Raw genomic sequence first — 19,390 nt, 5'->3', positions numbered from 1 at the left:
GCTGAGTACGGTACTACACTTCGCCACTAGATGTCGCCAAATACAAGTCACGTCTAACAAAGTCATGTAGCGCTGCAGCTGTACAAGTGTTGCACGTTTGTCAAGAGATGAGATGCCATGCAAGCATCTATAAAGACTCCTAAGGGACTGCCAGTGTTTCTCCAGGCAGCTACTGGATCTCGCTTCTAAAAGCCCCCAGAGCTCCTCTTCATACACAAAACGATGAATTACATACCGGTTCAAATTAATCATGGCAAAGATGTAATGTCGACACAAAAGAAAATTCCCAGTGGAGGAATCTGAGTCTTTCTATCGGGACTATCCAGGGATTTGTTCAGATTTGGTGATCTTGTTTTAGATGTATTCTCAAATGAATTATGCTGAATGTTTTTTTTTTTTTTTTTTGGTTGTCAGTAAAATGCCCTCAGGGTCCAAGTCATTTGTTTTCCCTACTAATTTCTTCCAAAATCCGATTATTATCATTCTCATTGATTTCTTTAAAATAGCATATTACATACTGATTATTAATTTTCCAAATATACAAGGATGTAATCTGCACGGTCACCTTCCCCGCCTGTGTGGAGTTTGCATGTTCTCTCCGTGCCTGCGTGGCTTTTCTCCAGGTACTCGGTTTCCTCCCACATCTCAAAAACATGCGTGGTTGGTTGATTGAAGACTCTAAATTGCCCGTAGGTGTGAATGTGAGTGTGAATGGTTGTTTGTTTCTATGTGCTCTGCGATTGGCTGGCGACCGGTTCAGGGCGTACCCCGCCTCCGGCCCGCAGTTAGCTGGGATAGGTTCCAGCATACCCGTGACCCTAGTGAGGATAAGCGGTACAGAAAATGGATGGATGGATGGATGGATGGATAAAAGGATTTACTCCCATAAAAGTGATTGAAATTCACTATGAATAATTTAAAAATAGTGCCTCATTTATTGTGGGGGTCACGTTCCAGAACCCCCAGCGATTAACGAAAATCCACGAAGTATGGCAACCCTACATTTATTTAATTATTTATATTATTAAACAGGTTTATGTATAATACCAAAACAAAATATGCATGTGAGGTGGATGTATTAATATACTGTAGTATCTGTGACTGTGGCTTTTAAAGGCGGGCCCTGGCCTGTTGAGTGACGTGGGAGTCAGCGAACGAGAGTGTAGAGTGGCTGGCTGTTAACTGGCTAACCTGTTAGCCACTTGGCGTGTTGAGTGCGAGGGCCGACTGTAGTAACATTACTATGACTCTGCTGGAATGCTGACTCGAACTAGGAGTTGTCTGATGACGATGACGACGGAACTAAGGCGTTGCTGTGTTGGTTAGCTGAAACGGTCAACATAATAGCGTCGTTTGAACAGCATGCACAAATCCGAGAAGACAATTACGGGCATCAATGCGGTCGCTATCTTGGTGTAATTAACATGACTAATGACTGTGCTTGATTTCCACGGCCTGCCAAGATTCATAACAGCGCCCGCGTAGCATTGAGCGGCGACGGCGTATCGATCCCGCCTCGCCTCCTTTTAATGCAGATCAGCTCTTCATCCTCTTCCTTCCACGTTCCCTGCATTGGTGTCAGCCCCTCCTCCCTCCTGCACTCTTGAGTATACGTGTAACACACACGCACACACACGGACGCACGCACACACACACACACACAGTTTAAGCCTTTGGTGGATGCACACTGATTCAATATTGCAGCGGGTAATTTATGCAGAACTAATTCGCCACAGGAACAGAGCGAGAAATGTGGAAGAAAGAGGGTGGGGGTGTATGTGGAGGATGAAGAAGAAAAAGAAGAAGAAGCCACATGAAAGCGGTGCAAATAATTATCTCCGGTGTCGCCGTGGCAACATTGTTGGAAGTTGATTGTCAATAAACTATGGAGGGACGAAATCCATTTTAATTTCACACATGCAGGGTCACAGGGTCAGACAGGAGGAAGCGCAATGCAAACATACTCTTTGTGTGTACGCTCTACAGTAAATTTGTTTGAAAGTATTCAGGGCTCGTCACTTTTTCACACATTTTGTTATGTTACAGCCTGATTCCAAAAATTGAATAAAAGCATTTTTTTCCCGCGTACAGGTCTGCACACAAAGCCACATAATGACAACATGAAATCCTATGCACATAAGTATTCACCACCTTACAGCTCAGCATGCTGCAAAGAGGAAAGATCCAAACTGAACAAAGATTAGCTTGTGGCATCATATTCAAAGAGACTTGAGGCTCTAATTGCTGCCAATAGTATTGAGCAAAGGCTAGGAATAGTTTCGAAAATGTGCTTTCTCACTTTTTATTTGTAATAAATGTACAATAATAAATAAAAAAAATCATGTTACCATTGTGTGGTGTTGTTGTTTTTAGGGGGAAAAATGAATTTAATCAATTTGGGGATACAGCTGTAACATAAGAATATGTGGAAAAACTGAGGTTGTGATAAATATCCGCATTTTTGACAAAACCGAGTTGCATTCGACCCTTAAATAAGGATGCTAGGTGGCTAGGTGTTAACATTACTATCTTAATGTCTCACATAAAGTCGCATTTTGACCAAAAGTAACAAGAACGATTTTCGAGTTTCACCCATTGCTAGCTGGGTATGTTAGCATTACGATTTTAACATGTCAGAAAAATGTGCATTTGGACCACAAATACCAAGAATTGCTACTAGTATGAGATCGAGGTTGCGTCCTACATTTCCATCACAGTGCTCTGTGTCATCATTACAATTTGATGCTCTCGTAAATGTCGCATGTCACAAAATGCTTTTTCTCCCCCACCACCGAAACGATACATCTCTGGGCTGTGAAAAGTAATAGCACGCTCTTCCCGACTGTGCCGCACATTTTGCTCTTTGAATGCGTCGGTATACGATGAATGATGCCACGCAGACACAAAAACAATAACAGCAAACATAGATGCAGTCGACGACTACATCAGAGATTTGCACTCATGCGCATTCGTAAAGGTGTAAAAACGTTGCCAGTTAGGCTGAAACAGTGAAGAGTAATGTTCTTATCTAGCATATATCTCTCTCTATTATTTGTGCATTGCTGTCACTCTTATTAAAGCCATAAATCGAAATGTATACGTGTCAGAGCATTAGCCGACATGTGTACTGGCCCTCACGCCAGATATCCAGATGAATAATTTATCCAAAATGAATCATAACACCAGCCAAGGATTCTTCTTCTTCTTCCTTCTGTTTTTTGTGTCTGTTTTTTTTTCGTGTGTCAGATTCCTGTGCACATTCGGCCTCGCATAAATGAGCTAGCTGCCTCCACGGGCAGATTTGCATAGAAAAACCCTGCAATGTGGCGTGGAAAGGGAGCAATTAGGATTCACGCCGGCGCCTCGTCTCCGGATGCTCGGCCGCCGCGTGAGACGGGAACGGCTGATTGATATGGACGAGCATGGCCAAACTCTTCATGCGTCATCTCGCGCCAGGTGGGTAGGAAGTAAAGGAAGCGCCCACACCGGAGCCATCAGGCCTGGTTCTTACATCTTAGCATGTGGCTAAATGCTAATTGGCATCAAGGTCTCGTTGAACCATTCCATTAAACATGAGCGGGAGGCCCAAGGCGTTGGTTGCACCCGTCACAGGACCCACCCTAAGTGGCTACGTGTTAGCATTACAATATTAACAGATATTTAGAGGTCACACAAAAGTCACATTTGTAACAATTTTACTTTTGGTACCAAATACGTCTGGTACCTTTTTATTAAGTAGATTTAATGTTTGTATTCCAGCCTTACGTAACAATGCTAGGTGGCTACGTGTTAGCATAACAAATTTAACAGAATTTTGAAGGTCTAACAAAAGGCACAATTCTACCAAAAGTACCAGGAACTTATCAGGGTCCCTGTACGTTTGCTATCAAGTAACTTTGGTACTAAGTACTAGTTGGTACTTTTGCAGTCGGGAGATTTTGTTTGTATTGTACATGACAATGCTAGGTGGTTATGTGTTAGCATTACACTTTTACAAGGTACCCGTAATTGAAGTTGTGACAAAAGTTCCATTTCTACCAAAAGTACCAGAAGCTAACCAGCAACTTGGTATTTTATTTACCAAGTGCGTACTTTAGCACGAGGGAGATTTCTTACTTTCATTGACCTGTTTCATCATGTTGCTCGATGGCTATCTGGTAGCATTACAAATTTCACCAAAATTTGTAGGTCTCACAAAAGTGGCACTTCTACCAAAAGTACAAGAAACTAACCAGGTTCTCTGTACTTTTGGTATCGAGTACTCACGCTACTTTTGTATGAGGGACATTTCATGCCTGCATTTCACCCTTAAATCATGATGCTAGGAAGCTATATGTTAGCATTTAACAATAATCTGTTCATCATATATATATATATATATATATATATATATAAACATACGAACACACACACAGCCTGACAGCACTTTTCCGAACATTTCGGTGTCTAGAGAGCGCGTTAACACCTTCACGTCTTAATCGCATGTGAGAATACACAAATACTTCTTACTGTGTGTAGGTTTTGCATTTTGAATCATGCGAATAAAGTGCAGTAGGATTAGAGTTGACAAGTAATTGGCTCAGTAATGTATGTTCTCTTCTTTAATCCGGCTCACCGAGCATTTTACATGACTCAAGACTCCTGTAATATTTGTTGGATTAATTTTTTGCATTTTTTTCATATTTGAAATCTATTCATGATTTTTTTTAATGAATAAATTAATTGATCTAATTAAAGAATTGATTAATTGTATGATTATTTCACTGTAAATAATAAAATACAACATTGGTAAAATAAAAAATTGTGCATGTACATTTAACTTCTTCAAGTAATTTGTTTATCAGAATTTAAATAACTGTAAATAATGTGCTTCAAATGGTGAATTATTTGAGTATTTTCAAGAATCCTGTAATATTTGTTGCAATTCAGCCATTTTTCCTTAACATTGGTTAATTAAAATGTTTTTTAGTGATTCATGTAATCAAACAGTGAATTGATTTATTGTCAATAATCCAACACATTTGAAACAATTTTGTACCACCCAAGACTTGTTACTGACCCACCGCGTTGCCTGTGTCACTATCGCCAACAGGTGGCGCTCGTTCACCAGTGGAGTCATGCTGGCTGCATAGAGACGCCCCAATCTCATCATTGTCGCTCGTCCTCGCCCCACCGACGCCCCCTTGGGGAGCAAGGAGGGATTATGTCAAAGCAATTCAATTGTACGAGTCAAGGTAATGAACATCATTTGCCCCTGGAAAGAATTTATTTCACGTTTACACACTGTTCTTTTTCCGCACATGGTCAATCTTGACCCGGACCAAGAATCTCCTCATAATTGTGTATGGCTATCAAACTATGAATTATTATATGAATATACAAATTGTACATCTTTTCAAACTGTATTCATAGGCTGATGACATTAACAAATGGAAAAATAATCATTTAATCAATGTTTCACTACATTCTTTTTGTGATAAAAATATCTATCAGTAGTTTTTAGTGTTTAGTATGTATGAACATCTTTCTGTTGTTTTTTTTACTCTCTCACTGTTTCAAGATTCCCTTTTATTGTTTCTGCGGCAACCTGCACAAATGTGGTGGAAACACAGACAGTTCTTTCAAGCTCCCTCTTGAACACAGTTACCACTCTCCCATATAAAATACATTTATGGCATGTCCAGTTTCAAAATTCCCACCATTTGTCTTAATTGAACCCACATTGGTAAAGCCATCCATCCACGGGGCGTTGGAGCCTATCCCAGCTGACTGGTCGCCAGTCAGTCACAGGGCACACAGAGACACGGACAAGCATTCGCAGTCACATTCACAGCGCCACTGAGTGGGAACTGAAACCACGCTGCCCGCACCAAAGTCAGGCGAGTGGCCCACTACACCATCAGTGACCATGGCTAAAGCCAAATAAATTTTTGTAGACCAGTTTTATTTTATTTTTTTTATTTGACCTGGAAAATCCTCAGTGTCCACTAAATTTGTAGCAACTGTACTAAACATGACATTTTAAAATATTTTTTATTTTCATGTGTTCATCATCACGTTAGGAAAACTCATCACATTTTGGTGTGAAAAAAAATGATATTTAAAGTATTTTTATTTCTTTTAAATGTCAAAATAGGTCCAATTCAACCCAAGAGTAAGTAAGGCTGAATTTAAGAAAAAAATAGCACTGTATCTATACAGCGAGCGTGGCAGCTTTAGAGTGCCTTGTTGTTGGCCGTGAGTGTGCGCACGTCATGGAGAGAAGGCGGAAGAGCGAGGGGGGGGGGGATTTTTATTTATTTATTTAAGTCTGACTTGACAGCAGCGTGTGCGCAAGGTCTTCGGGCTGGCGTGACCGCTTTAGAGCGCCTCGTTGTCACGGCGTGAAAAAGCCTCACGATAAATCCACTGGAGGCTTTCAGGTTGAAACTTCAAGCCATTTTTTATTCATGCAGTTTTTCCTGATTTTTGGGGCGTAGCTAAAATGGTGCTTAGTAATGCGCTTTTGCTCAGGCTTTTCAAGGCTCATTTTTTTTACATTGTGATTTTTTTTTTAAATGATTGAAGTTCGTCAGGGTTGTTGAGGACACTCTTCTCTGTGGTGTGTCATTTATTTTCGCCTTCCAGGGACTTCAAGGCTCCGTTTAGGGCACCTGTTTATTGTCGGAAGAGCACCTGGCCTCCAAGCTTCCATATTTTCTTTTTTAACCATGGGTGGCACTTTCCCCTCACAGCGCTGTCTGCTACATGGAGTCCCCCCCCAGCCTCGTTAGCATATTTATCATCAGCCCCGCAGACTTCAAAGTCAGCGTTTGCTTCTCGCAGAGACAGGAGGGGGGCACCTTTGTGGGGGGGGGGGGGTACAGGAAGCTGGCGCAGATTGCAATGTTGGTCCCCGGGGATCAAGTATCTGTTTAGGTAGAGGGTGGGAAGGGGGCGGTGGCTTCATTTATTTGCACTGCTGATGACGTCTTTGAATATTTGCTGGGCGCCTCCCGAGATGTTGTGACGCGAACAGGCGGCTAATGCACAGATCCTTGCTAACGCTATTGCGTGGCAAAAATGCGCGTACCTCCATTTTGTGTGCTTTTTTTCTCCCGAAACACGTTTTTGTTTGTTTATGAAATGTAAAGACAATGTGTTTTGTTCTTTTTTTAGATCGAAATGAAAAATCTCACAAAATTTGCAGATACATGTTTTACAGCATTTTCAGTCATTTTTGCAAGTCTTTATTAGCAGTAATTCAATGAAAAGATCATTCTACGACACTAAAGTTTTTCAGGAAAAAAAACAATATTTGTGTGACGTATTTACACAACGGGTTTTATAGTGACATAGCAGCAGTTGTGGATTAAAAAAAACTATTACAATGGTGTAGGATGTCCATCTTCTACATGTTGCGACATTGCATTCAACGCTGACAGGAAGTGTTGTTGTAGCGCTAGCTCAAGGCGCGCTTTCTTTTGATCCTTCTAATGTGGCCTGACACTTCCTGTGAAGCACCAGCGTATCGAGTGCTTCCTTTTCTCCCTGCGTCCGGCATGCTCGCAGGAATTTTTTTCTTCCATTTTTAAAAATACATGCCCCTCATAATCACGCCATTTGAATCATTAACGCGCCCCCCCCCCTCCCCCCAATTATTAACACAGAGGAAGTGTCTTCCGAAGCATCTAATGCCGCTGTGCGTCACGTGAAGCCGATGCTAATGAAGCTCGGGGCCTCTGCGACGTGCACGAGGTTGAATATCAATTTCATCACGGGCTCCCTGCCGGCAGTTTTTCGTCTTTCCCGGAGAAATGACAGGCAAAGCGTATTTAGCGATGCTAGCGCTGTCACTTCTCCTCATAGCTGCCGAGGTCACAAGCAAAATGTGGCTATCGTGGCACCTGCCTGCCGGCCAATGCCAAGGCGACCGCACGTGAAATGGACGCACGACCGCTGACCTGAATACGGAAAAGGACACAAACAAGGACGCTTGGCACTCGGCCCTGGAAAACAACAATACATGACAGAATCATTATAATAAGATGAATATTATTCTGTAGAGGCGGCACGGTGGCCGACTGGTTAGAGCGTCAGCCTCACAGTTCTGAGGACCCGGGTTCAATCCCTGCCCCTGCCTGTGTGGAGTTTGCATGTTCTCCCCGTGCCTGCGTGGGTTTTCTCCGGGCACTCCGGTTTCCTCCCACATCCCAAAAACATGCATTCATTGGAGACTCTAAATTGCCCGTAGGTGTGACTGTGAGTGCAAATGGTTGTTTGTTTGTGTGTGCCCTGCGATTGGCTGGCAACCAGTTCAGGGTGTACCCCGCCTCCTGCCCGATGACAGCTGGGATAGGCTCCAGCACGCCCGCGACCCTAGTTAGGAGAAGCTGGATGGATTATTCTGTAGATAACTCCCTAGCAAGATAGATAAATTAGATAGCTAGAGAGCACTCGCTAGAAAGTAGCTAGCTAGCTACAATTGTTATAATCCAGGAAATACAAATACATTTAAACAAATTAGATTTTTTGAATTCATTTTATTTTCTAAATGTGTTGTATATTACAATTATTTGTTTAATCCCTAAATATTAGTAATAATATTTTTTCTGTAATTATTTATTGTTTATTCATTATACTTGTATTTTTATTTAGTTTATTATTTCTGACAGTCAAATATTTTTCAAATTGCACCATTGTCATTTGAAAAACATAAAATAATGACATCATTTTCATTGCGGCGCCTTCTGGTGTGTGCAACTCAGCCACCTGGGGGCAGTATAATACAGACATAGGGTTATACTTGGAGACGGTCACGACTCCTCTCAAGCTGCAGTAGTATTTGTCATTTTCTGCAGAGGAGAATATACTATGAATATATTCCTTTATTGTTATATTCTCTATCTACTTGTGTTGCGCAATCCTTTCTGTTCACATATCCATTGCTTAAAGGATTACAACACTGCGATATCAATTGTTTTAAATACAAAATGTCTTGATTGTCTTTGTTTTATGTTACATTGACATATTTTTTAACTACGTATTGAGTAAGCGTGCCCTTGCCGTCAATTTTAAGCGCAAAGAAAACAAAACTTTCACATGAAGGTAGTCAAAAAAAGTGCATTTTGTATATTTTACACCTCCTTCTTTTTTTTTTTCTTTTTTTACCGCTGCCAGGGTTTACTTCTCGAGCTCCAACGTAGAAAAGTGTCTCCTTATGTCTGCCTTGCACAATAATTGAAAACAAAAAAGAGAAAAATTATATATATTTACCAGGGTCGTCTCCTGTGCAGGCGCACGTTTGATGCCCTGAAGGTGACAGCGGCGGATCTGTTGCGGCTGTCGGAGGGAAGATCTGAGCTGCCAGTGAGCATCGCAGCGCAGCTTAGACATGTTTCAGATGCAGGAGGGGGAAAAACAACATGTAAACAATCCAAAATTCTCCACCCAGGTAGAGAATGTTGCGCTTTTTGGCCTGTAAAATCCATTCTCTTTCATTCACGCTGCAGTTTTTATATGGAAAAGAAATAGTGGGTAGCCACAAAAATATATCCGCTTAAAGCCTCCGGTGGCTGGAATATATCCCACCGCGTCGTCGCGGGGCTTTTCCACGCCGCGACAATGAGGCGCTCCAAAGCGGTGACATCAGTGTGAAGCCCCGGTCCACCCGCTGGCTGTGAAGTCGGACTTTTAAAAAACAAATTCCCCCCTCCTTGCACTTCTGCCTTTCTCTGTGTGATGTCCACACACTCATAGCTGACAACGAGGCGCTCTGAAGTGGTCAAGCCAGCACGAAGCCCCAATCCTCATCTTGGCTGTCAGGTTGGACATCCGCATCATCGCTTTTCTGCCTTTCTCTGTGTGACGTGCAAGCACTCAAGGCCGACAACGGAGCGTTCTAAAGCAGCCACAGCAGACCGAAGCTGTCAAGTAGGACGAGAGAAAAAAATTCCACCTTCTTGCTATTCTGCCTCTCTCTTGAGTGACATGCGTGCACTCGCGGCCAACAACGAGGCACTCTAAAGCGGCCACGCCAGCGGACTTTCCAAAGGCAAGATGCATTTTTGGGGTGTGGGCATACAATTGCGCCAGATAACCCCCCGATGTGAACAAAGACACTCAAGATCCTTCAAGTAATTAAGCCTCGTTTTAGTCAAAATCCGAAAAACTGTTTTATGCTATATCTCCACAAGTGAAGTACCACAGAGTTGTCAGTCTTCGCATGTTTTCAGAAATGATCTTCAAACCCCGATCTCCGAATTCATTTTCCAGGGTCTTGAAAGATGAGCGCGCCAGGTGGACATGTAGGTGGGGACTGTAGGTGTCAGTGTCCACTCCCAAGCCAGTCAGGAGTCCAACCGAACCCTCTGAAGGAAGTCAGTCAGATGTTCCCTCCTCATGTGCATGTGTGCGATTGTGTGGCTGGATGTGGAGCGGGCTGGCAGCAAAAGGTGACATCTGGTGACTAATGTGCTCACATGTGAATAGCGCTCCCTGCGTTGTGTGGGCAGCAGCTGCTCCGCAAAGGCCCAAATGAGACGGGAGGAGCGAGGGAGGCGATGGAGGGAGGGGGCGCTTGCCAGTCTCAGCCTGAGCCGTGGGGGCAGGGGGCTTGCAGGAGGAGGAGGAGGAGGAGGAGGAGGAGTGACACGTATGTTCCCCACGCCCGCCGTCTGACTCTGGGAGAGGACAGGCGGCGGGGGTCGGGGACGTGACGTCGTCGCGGGGAAATCAATGGCTTGCTGTCTGATTTGTGTGGAGGAGGTGGGACGGGCTGGTCCCCTCGTGCATCCGCCCGCCACCCACCTCACACGACCCCCCGCCAGCTTCCATTTTGGCTCCCTCCGAGTTTGAGTCACATCGTCGTCTCCGGTCTTTGAGCGGTGCTGGCAAGTACAAATACTCGGTGACTGTACTTACGTACAAATCCCAATTCCAATGAAGTTGGGACATTGTGTAAAACGGAAATAAAAACAGAATACAATGATTTGAAAATCCGTTTCATGTTCAAACTGATGAACGTTATTGTTTTGTTTTTTTGTGGAAATATTCTCTCATTTTCAATTTGATTCCTGCAACAGGTTTCAAAAAAGCTGGGACGAGGGCATGTTTACCGCTGTGTGACCTCACCTTTCCTTTTAACAGCACTCAAGAAGCGTTTGGGAAGTGACGACACGAATTGTTGAAGCTTGGAGATGGAATTCTTTCCCATTCTTGCTTCATGTACAACTTGAGTTGCTCAACAGTGGTATTTTGCGCTTCATAATGTACCTGAACACATTTTCAATGGGAGGTCTGGACTGCTGGCAGGACAGTCTAATACTCGCGCTCTCTAAACTAGCAAGCCACGCGGTTGTAACCCATGCAGAATGTGGCTTGGCAATGTCCTGCTGAAATAAGCAGGGACATCCATGAAAGAAAAAGACGTTGCTTGGATGGCAGCATATGTTGCTCCAAAACCTGGATGTACCTTTCAGCATGAATGGTGCCTTCACAGATATGCAAGTTACCCATGCCTTGGGCACTAACACACTCCTATACCATCACAGATGCTGGCTTTTGAACTTTGCGCCGATAACAATCCACAAACATCCCTGGCCTGGTAACGCGAATGTCCGTGGAGCAAACCTGAGCCTGACACTTGAGCTCCACTTAAAAGACACGACTGGGGGCTGCTTTCCATTAATGGAGGTGGCGGGGCAGCTTTTACATTGGATCAAGAAAAAGAAGAAGAAGAAGAAGAAGAAGAAAAAGTGCATATGCATTCCACAAAGAATGTTAATGAAACACATTCCTTCTGGGTTTTCATGGAAACCAGCTTGGATTTAAGGATAAAAGAGGTGGAGAAAAATGGGGACCCCCGCTTCACCCATTTGATTTTTTCCTCCTCTGGAAAGAACGATTATTCCGCGAGGGAAAATTGTGTAGGATGAACAATTATTAACACGTTCACATCTATAACACATGGCTAAATCAAATAGAAGAACACTGCGCCGAAAAAAAGTCCCCAAAAGGTTTTTAAAAAATGATCAGAAGCAACACTTTGAGGAGGGGAGGTTGGATGAAAAAACAAACTGCAAAAATGTCCATAAATTCTGTGATTTTTCATTTTGATCAGAAAAACAAACTTTTGGGGGCACAGAAACAAAAAAAGGCAAACACCCTGAAAATATATCAAAATGGAAGATTTGAGCCTCCCAGCGACAGTCTACTCGATGCGTTTCATCACACACACACGAACGCTATGTAATATACCCTCGAAGGGAAAACTGCTAATGTACTGTAAGTATTCTGCATACATGACTGCGCTTAAGTGCAGGAAAATAATAACACGGCACTCAATAATTCATTCAATTCAAATGCATTGCAGCAAAACTGTCGATAGATCATTGTTCCAAAACAAAAATGTCTTAAATGTCAAAATGTATGTTGAAATGTATTCAACTTCAAAGTTAAATACAACTGAACTATACTGTGGCTGTCATTCTTCCACATGCCACCAGAGGGGGCCCTTCAACCCAAAACATCAACCCAAATAAATGCCTCCTTTTTTTCCACCAGGAAAAAAAAATGGGTAGGAAGTGTAATCGTCATACTTTATGGACGCTAACTGCTGAGCCCATTTGAGGGCAGTTGCTAACCAAAACAGCAGCGATTCTGGAGTCTGATTGTAAAGATGACCAGATGTTATATGGGGATGGGGTCTTTCTGATGATTCGCGCTCCAGTGGATTCTGATGGTGTTTTATTTCACAAGTCTTGGGACTTACTGGTCTAATGGAGGACCTTGGGTATTGAATTTGGCGCCATATGATGTGGAAATGTGTGTTGGGAGGACAATTGAATTCTTTGAATCCTTGAATCATTTTCCAAGTTGGTATCGATTCTTTTTGCCATGGAGACACATTGTCGATTGACGACTCAACGCCACGGAGTTGTGATGAGAAAAGGCCGCTTTTGCGTTCCGACAGCTAGGAGCCATTTTGGCTTGAAACCGGATCCTCCACCGCGAGGCCTCTTCGCACCGCTGACACAATATGGACTCCAGCGACACGTCGCCGGTGTAAAACTGGTCGCTAACAACTCAGCTGCACACGTTTGGCACATAATTTGAATAAGGGACCGAAAATCTGCGCGTAATTGACGCCCAGCCAAAAAGTAGTTGCTTATAGATGCCACAAGATGCCAGCAAAGGACCTTTTTTTCTATTAGACAAGGCGATGGCCTGACAAAAGGAAGCTTTTTATACATCACATCGACATAGTTCCTCGGCCCAAGATGCCACAAGATGGGAACGAAAGCAATATTTTTACATCAGGCGTGGCTTTAGCCGAAGTAAAATAAATAACTAAATAAATAACAATAAAAAAGCAGAGACGTGTTCCTTTTAAAGTTGCCATTGCCGAACTGCAAATACGTGCGTGTTCACTATACCTGAATTTCTCCATTTTCTCCAATTGTTTTTCAACTTTTTCTTTTTTTTCCCTCTTTTTCTTTTCTTTTTTTGGGTGGACCAATCCCCAAAAGTGTATAGGCAGTTTATCCTGGCTTAATCAAGAATTTGGACCATCAAGAATTGGACCACACCAGGGGTCCACTGAACTGTATATATCTTTGAGCGTGAATCATGACAGAGAATCATGTCAAGGCAAAATTGATGAGGAGGTGGGGTAGCAAAATAAAGTGCATGGGTGTGTAAGGATGGCGTGCCCTTAGGATGCCCTTGAGGTGGGGTCAACTGTCACGTGTCCTGCTGGACATCGTGAATGCATCGGCTGTCGTAACATCAGCGCCAGCGTGGATTTAATAAACCACTCTGGCCTGTTTATTGAGTGCAATTGTTAAACAAGCCACCAAGTGTGGTGAAATTGTCGTAAACCGCATGCTTTTATTTTGTAGGTGTTATGCTGATGTTGCCCAAGTTTTGCCCAGCAGACCAGCAGGGTTATTACTCTTGAGTTGTGGAATCTTGCATTGTGGAAAACGTTTTGCCATCTGTTGAACCCTTTATACACAACTTTGTATTGCATTATTTTGCATTGCATTTAATTGCCGAGTTGTGTGTTTTTTCATACAAAACCCGAGTGGGTGGACGAAAACCTTTACAAAATTTGGATGAAAAAAATCATCAAAAAACGAGCGGATGTATGAAAACTGGGATACCATTTAGATGAAAAAAGCTCCTGAAGTCACTCACTAGGCCACACCCCTTAAAGGCAGACAACCAGTATTTACACTTTAGTCAACTTTTTTTTTTTTTTCATCATCTAAGTGCTATTTTTCCTTCAAAAAGCACAAAAAGAATTGGTGGTGTTTTTGGAGGCCTGGAACAGAAGAAAAAAATTGATTTGAGAGACCTTGGTCACGTGACGCAATTTCAACTCGTCAGTTAAGGTACCACTGTATATGACATCTGGCTACAGCGAAAGCATCTAGCGCAAAGACCACTGGGCCGGCGCCGCAACCTTCCCGAGCTCGCCGGCCCTCGCTAACTCCTCGTCCGCGGGCAGCAAATCGTTCTCCGCTAAAGGGGACTAGTGGCGGCACATAGTAGATCTATGAAATCCATCTGACTTTGTCAGAAAAAGATCGATGGGCCGAGCCTCTCCTTGAAAAGGCGACTCTGCGGAAAAGGCCCATCGCTATGGCAACGTGCTGAAGTAGCCAAAGGGAAAATAAACATGCTAGGCTAGGAGGTACGCTAACTGCTACCTCAAGTACTCTACTGGCTCAAAATGATGCAAATTTAAATTTGGAAAACTGAAAAAAAAACGTCACTTATAATCATCAGATTAATGAGGATCTAGTTCTAAGAGAGAAAGTTCTTCTCTTCAGAGAAGTTTGTAGTCCAGAAGAAGGTTGTAGTTCGGCGTTAAAGTAATTGTCCCAAAAGAGGTTCTAGTACCAGGAGAAGTTTGACTCCCAAGGGAAGTGCTAGTCCCAAGGGAGAAAGTTCTACTCTTGAGAGAAGTTTGTAGTCCAGGGAGAAGTTTCTAGTTCCAAGTAAAGTCTTGTTTCAAGGAGGTTTTAGTCCCAAGAGAAAAAGTTCTGGTCTCAAAAGTCCCAAGTGGAGTTTTAGTACCAAGGGAAGTTCGAGTACCAAGAGAGGTTCAAGTCACAAGGAAGAAAGTTCTTTTCTTGAGAGAAGGGTATAGTCCAGAGAGAACGTCCTAGTCCTGAGAGACAGGGTTTTAGTCACAAGAAAAAGGGTCTAGCTCCAAGAAATCCCACTCCCAAAAGAAGTCCTAGTCCTAAGTGAGAGGGTTCCTCTATTGAGAGAAGGTTCTAGTCCCAAGTGAAGTTCCAGTCCCAAGTGGGAAGTTCTAGTACCAAGCCAGAAGTTATGGTACCCAGTGAGGTTCTCGTTCCAAGAGAGAGGGTTTTAGTCCTAAGTGAGAAATTCTAGTTCCAACAAATTTCACGGAACCGTACTCGTGGAAATTATATACTGTATCTCTTTGTTAAGCTGCGTGTTTAGAACGATGTCATACGCTATATGTATGTCATTTATTGATATGATATTAACGTGATACAGTATTATAAACGTAGCGTATGTATTTATGATGTTCATATGAATAATAACAGCGTCTTTTTTTTTTTTCAGGTTCCTTTGCAAACGTTGAAATCTTCCCACCTCGCACTTCCTCTATTTGCGTTGCACTTCCCCTCAACTTGCGCTTTGGCTTTTCCGACGAGCAAAGTGGAAAGCGTCCACATGCATTCGGGACCCAAACGCTCGTAGGACAACAATCAAAGCAACACTTCCACTTTCCATTTCATAACCTTACGCAAATAAAGTCCCGTAATATTACAACTTTTCTTATCAGAAAAGCATTTTTTCCCCCCTTGTAAGTTTACAATTGGAATCGAGAGAAATGCATGCTTTATTGCTGTAAAATTGTGACTATATTTTTGTAATATTCAGACTTTTTTAATTGGAAAGTTTCAATTTGTATTCAACTTTTTTAAAATGACATGTTATCTTCTTTTGAAGTAAAAAAAAACCAAAATTTTCTTTCTCACTTTTTCCCTTCTAATATTACAATTATGTATTTTAGTAAAATCAAATCATTTATTTTCTTAGTCAATTTTATTGTCGTATTCTGAAATGTTATTCTTAATTTAATTCTTAATATAATGACTTTTCACTCACATATTTACTCCTTATTTTTTCTGATCAGTTTGGTGCTAATACGCCTTCATAATTCCCAATTTTTCCACGATAAAGAGGGCTAAAAAAAAACCATGTGCCATTTTCAGTCAGCAATACAGTCGCTTTGTGTTGCTGTCAAAAGTGTAAAAGTGCTGTGTCACCCTGTGTCGTAAAGTGTGGTGCGCTTCTGTGGAAAGTCACAAATCATATGCAGTCGTGGCGGAGTGGCAAAATGACTCATTGTTGCGTCGTTACACGTCCATTATGCGATTGGGTGTCATAGGAAGAAGTCACTCAGCTGAGTTTATTTATAGAGGACATGAGAAATGGGATTATTAATGGTTGTACACAAGTCCCGGAGGAACATTTCTTGTGCGCGTTCAATCACTTGGCCAGTAAAGATGATTCGGATTCTGGATAAACTGACTTTTTAATGCTATCTCAAATCAACCTTCCCCACTGAAATGAATGGAAATGCCGTTAATCCGTTCTAACCCCTCAAAAACCACTACAATTTTTACCTGTTTTTAATAAATAAAAATCGTACTGCATTGTATAAAAAGGCCTGATAAAATATAATTAAAAAGAAGGTGAAGAAATAAACCGCTGTTATAAATTGCAATTGCTGTACTTACTGTAGAATTTATGTGTTCGATGTGTGCCTTTATAATAGAGTGGTGCCTTGAAAAGTCATCTTTCTCTGTTGAAATGAAAGCAAATGCCATTCATTCATTCATAGTGATTCCTACATGTGTTTCTCCACAGTTTATGTTCAAATATCTGTTTTTAAAGGTTTATTACAACTGCAACATCCAGGCTAGTTTCAGTAGCCCGTCTACGGTGTTTTTTGTTGTTGCATTGTACGTTAGCATGAAGCTAGCAGATTTTCACAAAAGGCAAAGTTTGGCGGTTTGGTTAAATACACAACGTGTAATTCTCTTTGTTTGATGTTCAGTTTGACAGTAAACTTCACGTTCTTAAGACGCCTTTTAAATTGCGAAAAAAATGCAAAATATGTCTTCCGTAACGTTATATATATATATATATATATATATATATATATATGGTCATGTTCTGGTGGCTTGTTTTTGTTTGTTTGTTGTTCTGCCGTACTAAACTTGATTTGAACTTGGCAGACGCTTTATCAAATGCGTCGAATTGTTGATTATTTGCATTCCGCGAGCCCCGCACGGCATCTCACAGCGGGCGTCCCGCTTAATCAAACGGCGTGAATAAATGTGTTTTTCTTTTCTTTTATGTGTTGCCCGACAGAGTGGAAAAGAGTGGAAAGAAAGTCAATTACGGTCAAAGCGTAAGTGTGTTTGTCAGCTTGCCGATTGACTCTTGTTGGAAATGTGAACTTTTTATTACCGGCGTAGCGTTATTACATTTAATGAAACTTGCGGCAAGAAAAAAAACAAAAACGAAGAGTTCTTCACGTGCTCTGACATTTATATAAATACGCTCTCATCTTAGAGGATGGCTTCCCCCCCTCTTAAAAACAAAGATATGTCAAATCTTTCTTAAACCTTACATGATGTTTAGGTCTAATTTGACCTGTTTTGACATGTGACGGCAATACAAACAAAATATAACTTCAATGTCATTATTTCACCCTAAAACTTAATACATTTTCTTAAGTGGGCCAAAATACAGCAACATGACAATATTGAAAAATGTCATTTTTTTTGGTCAGGTGCTGGAAAGTTTGTGTCCACTGAGGCTGCTCCAGGTCAAACCTGATCGGTGTCTACTAAATCTACTACTGATCTGAAATGGATTTCAGATTTACCAGTGTTGATGTTTTTGTCCGGCCACGAAAAGATGAAGTTGCTGAAAGTGTGGCAAAAAAACAAACAAACAAAAAAAAAAACAGTGAAGTTTAAGTTTAGTATTTCCTCATATTTCCTCAATGCAGTATGTGTTTTGGAGGCCTTGTAAAGCTAAACATTGAGCGTGGGTCCATTGGAGGATTTACAACGAGCGCACACGTGGGCTGGAATCAATGCTTCCTGTCACCTTTTAGCAGGACAAATGGCGTCTATTGTCCCGGGCCTTTCCCTCCCCCTAACTTTAGACAGCTGGGGTAGACACACGGGCCAGAGATGAGGGGAGGGGGGGGGGGGGGGGGGGGGGCTCCAACACACAAGTCTAGTCAACCCCCCCTTCATTCTCCTTCTATCCCTAATTTAAAGTCAATGACAACAACACAGGCTGCTTTGTAACTTTTGATTGGCTCTAAAGGGGCCACGGTGGGTCAATGTGTGTGTGTGTGTGTGTGTGTGGGGAGGGTACATGTGTGAAGTGGTGGAAAGTAACACGGTACTAGGGGTTGAACAGCGTTAGATTGTTTTTTGTATTCCACTACGATGTGATGAGTGTCAAGTCGAAGTCGATTAATCGATGTTGTCATCGATATCTACATAGTCCGCTATATATAAAACTCCTTATACAGTCAGTGGGGAGGAGGGAATGAGCGAATGATTCCGAACGCCGTGAAAAAATGTTTTTTCTTTTCCATCCCTTTATTCAAAAAACAGGACATTATTTCAAATTGATACTGCCGAAAAATGCAAATTGATTATGATCCCGTTGCTGGTTTGCTCGGTAGCATCCATCAGAAAATTGCCAAAATCAAAGTAAAAGCCAAAGATGTTCGCATATGTATTCTTTTCATTAAACACAAAGATAAACAGTCTGCTTTCATGGACTACAGAAATTGGGAATATTTACTTTTGAGAGGCTGACATTCCGAACATTTGGACAAGCTCAACAAGGTCCCGAAACGATTAATCGATTATCAAAATAGTTGCCGATTAATTTGATCATCGTTTGGTTGTCGATTCATTGATTAATTGTTGCACTGTAAAGGGCAATTTGGTGAATTTTCCTAGAATTTTGCAGGATTTTTTTTTTTTGAAAGTATCATCAGGACTTGTAACTTACCAAGTGTGTGCGTGCGTGTGTATGATGCTGCTTGACACAGTCATGGCTGCCTGTGCCGCTGATGCCTGTGCAGTGTGCTGCTCTCAAACATGTCTTTGTTATTCAGAGCTTTCCATCAGAGAGCGGCCACCCGCAAAACATGGAGGATGGAGGACCCCGAGGGGGGAAGCACAGTGGAGGGGGGCGTGGCGCGGGGGGGGGGGGGTGACTGCTTGTATTGCAACAAGGCAGCGCCAGTCACACACAACATGGGATTTTATTTATTTGATATTTTTTTTGTAAATGGTGGCCATAAACATACTACGTATAA

General features: G+C 42.1%; 2 long non-coding RNA genes across 2 annotated transcripts; one reads left to right on the top strand and one right to left on the bottom strand.

The window, feature by feature from the left end:
- Nucleotides 1-574: 574 nt before the first annotated feature.
- On the bottom strand, nucleotides 575-10,531 carry LOC133469455 (uncharacterized). The gene is made up of 3 exons (XR_009785709.1): nucleotides 9,256-10,531; nucleotides 5,064-5,182; nucleotides 575-1,602 (listed from the first exon to the last, which is right to left on the bottom strand). It is a non-coding gene; the product is annotated as an uncharacterized LOC133469455 (long non-coding RNA).
- On the top strand, nucleotides 2,409-15,645 carry LOC133469456 (uncharacterized). Its single transcript, XR_009785710.1, has 3 exons — nucleotides 2,409-3,456; nucleotides 5,093-5,234; nucleotides 15,586-15,645. It is a non-coding gene; the product is annotated as an uncharacterized LOC133469456 (long non-coding RNA).
- Nucleotides 15,646-19,390: the final 3,745 nt, after the last annotated feature.

This window comes from Phyllopteryx taeniolatus, chromosome 19 (genome assembly GCF_024500385.1).
Source record: "Phyllopteryx taeniolatus isolate TA_2022b chromosome 19, UOR_Ptae_1.2, whole genome shotgun sequence".
NCBI lineage: Eukaryota > Metazoa > Chordata > Actinopteri > Syngnathiformes > Syngnathidae > Phyllopteryx > Phyllopteryx taeniolatus.
The sequence above is the reverse complement of the archived record's forward strand: the minus strand, read 5'-3'. Positions and strand labels throughout refer to the sequence as shown.